Here is a 6,000-nt window from a genome sequence, read left to right as displayed (position 1 = left end):
TACAACGGGAGAGCACTTCATATGTGTCCTCATATGCCTTGTTATGAGTATCTTTCTTCACTATCGAAATATATCGTATGTTTATATTTGATTTAAACGCAGTTTTCTTTCGACACATTTATATCACACGTCAATAGCGCCGTCATGCGAAAATGGGTCTTATGCGTTTCGGCAAGCGTTTGTTAAACCCAACATGTGCTTTTGCGCAGTCAGGCCAAAGGCGATGCTGTTCGCTTTAAAATCACTCAATATGTTATGTTTCTCCTTACCAGAAGGAGGCATAGCTGAGTGGGCTATTTATATGATGGGCGCATATGGAATAAGACCCATTTTCGCATGACGAGGGTCATTACAAATCTCATGGCGAATTGAAAATGCCACATTTAAGAACAATGCTTTTTGATACAAAATTGAATTGAAAATAGCAAACTTGTTAATAATGGCAGCCTATCCACACATTAAGGAATGATTTCCAGACGTGCTGACCAAGTACGGCAAACATTGTGGTATGATAATTAAACGATTTTCTCTTATCGTGACACTATACTATTTCGCTAATGATTGTTTTCTCATCTTGGAGGCGAAAGTGAAATTCTGCGAGATGGATTGTAACGTGTAATTGTAACAGGGCCACAATTTGTGTCGTTTGAGCATACAGAGAGTAGTCCGGAATTCCTTACACTGAACAGTGCTACATCCTTTGAATTGAGCACATACGCAGTGATGTAGCAAAAATTCAGAGGTTGTTTCTCGAATCAGCTTATTAAATATTCGAAAATATTCATGCGTGTCTGTTGGCGTTATGTTAAAGTCACTAAGATGAAAACTGAAACAGCTACGCCTTAAAGCGCATTAGTGCTCTATACCTATGTTTATGTTAGCGTTGTTGACACCGTGTGAACTGCTCGGGTAACAAGTAAAGCATAGACAGTAATGTTTATATACTTTTATTCCTCCATATACAAGATACGAAGATTATTGTATATTTTGAATTTGTATATGGTGTCAAAAATCAAAAGTTTTGTACACGGAACTTTCATCATGAATTTATATTCTTGGTGAGATAGTCTTTGATATTAGAAAAAAATGTTCCTTTAATATGATGGTGACTGCAAATTTTCTTTATATTAAGTTCTCATTACCATTTTCGTCATACTTTTCTATGCTTTCAGAACTTCCAAAAAGCATGTTGTTTTTATTTTGTCTTAGTTATTTCTATGAAATAATAAGGATGATAAAAAGTGCACACAAAACTCGACCCGTGCGCTATGACACACACTTTATAAAGTTGAATGGCGTGTGTTCATTTCAAACTTGCGATTGATTTTCAAAAATGAAATGCGTGTTAAAGTATGCAATAGCGAACATCTTCAGTGGCTTCAGCGCTTTGATTTATTCCTGTGTTGTGGTCCCTGATATTGACATCCTTGGTATCCTACAAGTTGCGACCTCTTCTCCATTCCCAAGGAACCAGATCGCCTCTTCTATCATCATGGTCAACCAGTGCAACCAGTACATTCTGCATGGTGGGGTACCTGATCCTCATCAAGTTGTGGAGAATGCAGCATGTCTTTACAATCAGCCTTACTGTGGATGGGCTGTGGTTCATCTTTGTGAGAAGTATCTGAAATTACAGATTACCAGTATTGTTATGTGTTAAAAGTTAACGTGAACATTTCTTTTATAAATGAAATTGTGTTTTGAAAAAGGGTATGGCAGTAAATTTCAGCTATTAAGACCACTTCGAAGATTTAAAAAATTATGCTTTTTTGACATTATTCAAGTCCTAAATGGTTCATTTATGAAGGAAAATGGTCCGATATTAAGACCACTTCGCTATTGGGACCACTATTTTGCCTGGTCTTAATAGCAGAACTTTACTGTACCTGGAATCGGTTGGCCAAAATCCCAAATACATTTTCTGATACTCTCCTAGCCCTGGATAACCGGTAGTTCAGGATGCTTTCGTCTCTCTCAGGACTCTATGTCAATAGGGTGTCTGCATGTTCTCGCTAAGACTGAAAGCGTCATCTCCAACCAAGAAATAGGGGATGTCGACGTTGTCATTTGGAAAGGGCTGTGAGTCTGGAAATCCAATGGAACCATCCTGCAATATCTAAAGGATTTCTGATTCATTACAAATCTTGGCATCTCCACTTGAACCGTATCCTGAAAATACAAAAGGATTAGAAATTGTCAGTATACAACTGTACATTGAAAACTAAATGTATATAATTCATGTAATTACAAAATAATGCAGTTAAATTTATGTAGACTAATACCCACAACCCAGATCACACCATACGAACTTGTAGTCCGAGTCGACAATGGCCAGTAAGATGATGCTATAGAATACCTTATAATAATAATATAAGGAACCAGAGCTGACAGGCTTTCGGATAGCTATGTGCGTGCCATCAATAGCAGAAACGCAATTTGAAAAGTTCCAATTCTTGAGGAAACCATCAGCCAGTTGTCTCCATTCTTCAGGTGTGGAGGGGACTGTTATAACCTCATCAACATATTCTTCACAAAAAGCATGACACACGTCTCTGACTACTACAGAGAGGGTATTCTCAGCGACCCGCCAGGAATACTGCATGTCTACTTGACACCAGAAACCAGGTAACGTAGTGTGACAGCTAACTTAAGCCCTGGATCCAAGGGCTCCCTGAACCGAATGTGTTGCTTTACGAGGCGATGACGAACCTTCCCAAAATTGTATCGTACATTTCAGTAGGCATGCGGAGCGATTTCTTAAATGTTCCAGGATCTTCACTTCTGAGCTCAACCATGAGCTGATCATAGATTCCAAATTGGCGCCGTCTCCCGGAAAGCAGCCATGGTCTTCTCCATATATAACGTGCTCTGGCTCCTCTTCTCCACCTTAGTCGGCCTCTGAGAAAGCGGTGTATGTTTAGTTGTTGCTGGACTACTTCTTGATTGGCCATAGCAGCATCATACTGCAGTTTCAGGCGTTTTATATCTTCCATTTGACGAAGAAATAATGATACCTTCAACATAATATATATGAAATATAGTCATATGTCTGCACAAACTACTAAAACAATCAAGAGCGCTATTATTCGGATGAATTCGCATAGATTCGCCTATCGTAGTTACCCTTCGGATTGATTCGTATACGAGCGTATACCGTTCGTTTTCTGAACGTTAAGTTATCGTTATAAATCGCTTAAATGCGTCAGATTCGATTTGTTACAATACGCAAATCCTCGCTTTAGTTCGCAAAAGTTCGCAAGCTATCGCAAAGATTTGTTTTCGAATCGTCCACTTTCGCTTGATATGCAAATCAAGTAATCATGATGTGCAAAATGGCCGAGAGCTGCGACATCTAACGCCTCAAAAGACTTTCCGATCGGCTAACGTATTGAAACGAATTTTGACGAACGATAGACGAAACTTTTATTCGCCAACAATTTTTGAACATGTTGAAAATTTTCTGACAAACAGAACGTATCGCAACGGACGCAAAAGCTCACAAACGCATCCATACGAACACCACCAACGATGTGCAACGTACATATACTAATGAGAACGAATTTTGCTGAAGTTTTATTCGCCAGTTCACGCAAGTTGACGTCGGGAGACTTTCGCCTATGAGGCCTTTAGACAAAGCTAATCGAGCAAGCTTGGTTTGGTTACTTGATTCCAATTAGGCGTATCGCTGTTAAGAGTTGAGAGGTACGCAAATGACAAACTTCGGGCGTTTTGCCAAACAAAACACGATAATAATGTGTAAACCAATCAAAGCGCTGGAGGCACTGAATTTGTTCGCTGTTGTATAATCTTAGACGCGACTCAGTTTTCAAAATTATGTTATAGCTTTTTATATCGCACGTTTGAAATGATCACAAGCCATTTAAATTTATAAAGAGTGTGTCTTAAAACGCAGGTCGAGATGCGTGGTTTTTTTCCAAATCATTGATACACCTAATCAATGTGCACAGATTAATCTTATTTGACATGCATTAAAGACCAGAGAAGCAGTATAAAAGGGCCACAAACTCACAAAATGTCTACTTTTCAGTTGTACACTGATGTGTAAACAGCAGAAAACAAAAATGATTATTTTCATAATATTTAAGTTTGTATTTAATATTTTCCAATTAAATTTGGCATACATATACTCTAGTATACAAACAATATGTATGTGTAATTTGGTGGTCGAAAGTTATATAGTTATTGATTTACAGAAAAATTAAGGTGTCTGCTTGAAATTCAAATTTCCCTGTAAATGCTAAGCACCGCCCACTTGAAAGGTTATGAACTTCTCTCAGCCAGAAGCTAGCGAATGACTCAAATCAAGTTTACATATACATACAGATTCAACAATATACCAAATGCTGTCTGCTCAAACACGTGTTTCTATTTATAAACACTCTAATGTTAGCAGCAAATCCCTGGCAGATAAACCAAGCCTACTTTTTAATGTTAGGTAATATTTTACCACCTCACAACCAAGCAAGTGAGATCCGGCTTTTAAGCTTCGTTTTCCCTGAAAGCAGCCAATATGTACAGATTTAAATGATAAACTGGCCAAGGTTGTCTTACTACAAGTTGTTTATTGCACTCTATGTACTGTATCAGTGAGAACAGGTAGATGCGGTGATTAAAGCAGGCGCTGTTAGCATTATCGTCTACTAAAGTTTACTGGAGTTATCCACACATGCAGTCACGGGTTACGGTTTCTGCCGTACCTACGCCCATACTGATCCATACTGATTTGCAAAATTGCGTCTGAGTTATTTGTGAGCTTCGTTCACAAATAAAAATGCAATCCAATTCAAAACGTCATTTCCAATAAATGTTTATGTCATCATTAATTTGTAATCCGGAGCATATTTTGTATCGATAATGAATATACGCCACACTATAAAATTCACAAGAACAAATCTTACCTCAATACAGGCTCCTTACATTAAACATACACTAGTATTAAATGATTATTAAACTTTCTATCAAATCCTCAGTCTTTATTTCAGTGCACTCTTCTCATTCACACACCGGTGATTATAAACTTAGTTTAAGCAATCAGGAAGTGTTAATTCACATACCTGCGGGTGTTATGCTAATAAAGTAAGTTATGGTGCAAAATCTGAAAATATGCATTAATACTTCCTGTTTTACGGTGATCCGGTTTTAGTGCTAAATGACTCAAGTATCTTGTAAACAAGAAGGAATAAAGTTGATATTGTGTTTACTTAATTTCATGCCTCATAGAGTTGTACAATATTTGTCTACTTTGTAAAATCAAATTTCAATAAAATTGAATTCAAGTTCTCTTTTGTCTATTTTTTAAATTGGAAGAACGGAGCTATAAGGTTTTAGTTTATTTACATGTGTTTTTTTCATTGATAAAGTTGGCTAAGTCTGTTGTCTTATTTTATTGTTGAATCAACATCCTATTAGGTTTATTTCGTGTTAGTAACCAACTCCCAATTCATAATTGCCAAGCCATCCCATTTCGAGATAAAAAATGTCAACATTGCAATGTTCTTGAAGATGGATATCATTTTTTATTAGAATAGATGATATTAGGAAATTGTATATGAATAAATATTACTAAAAAAGACCAAACATGATACAATTTATTGAATTAATGAAATCAGATAATAAACCATCAGAAACTTAGCTATGCATGTACATAAAGCATTTAGTCAAAGAAACCTGTATAAATAGTCTTATGATTAATTGTTTATAATTAACAACTTAAACTTGCCTTCTCGCTCTCTTGTAGATTCGTCTTTGTTGTTTTTGATGTTGTAGTTATAGTTATAGCATTTATTGTTAAATAGATTCTAAATGTTGTAATAAAAAAAATTGTCCTAGACCTTTTGATGTATAATAAATGTTACTTTGTTTTGATCATGTACACTTATGGACTGTATGTCTATTGTATATATTGAATAAACCATACACCAATTTAATACATGACAAAAAATACATTATGTCATAAAACATCGATGATTACAGCTGGAC

The 6,000-nt window shown here is 36.3% G+C and overlaps 1 long non-coding RNA gene across 1 annotated transcript; it reads right to left on the bottom strand.

The window, feature by feature from the left end:
- Positions 1-931: 931 nt before the first annotated feature.
- Positions 932-5,111, bottom strand: LOC127832419 (uncharacterized). The gene is made up of 3 exons (XR_008026892.1): positions 4,920-5,111; positions 1,887-3,014; positions 932-1,624 (listed from the first exon to the last, which is right to left on the bottom strand). It is a non-coding gene; the product is annotated as an uncharacterized LOC127832419 (long non-coding RNA).
- Between the last annotated feature and the right edge of the window lie 889 nt (positions 5,112-6,000).

The sequence above is a fragment of the Dreissena polymorpha genome, chromosome 5 (assembly GCF_020536995.1).
Source record: "Dreissena polymorpha isolate Duluth1 chromosome 5, UMN_Dpol_1.0, whole genome shotgun sequence".
Lineage (NCBI taxonomy): Eukaryota > Metazoa > Mollusca > Bivalvia > Myida > Dreissenidae > Dreissena > Dreissena polymorpha.
Note: the sequence above shows the minus strand (reverse complement) of the source record. Positions and strands in the feature narration are given on the sequence as shown.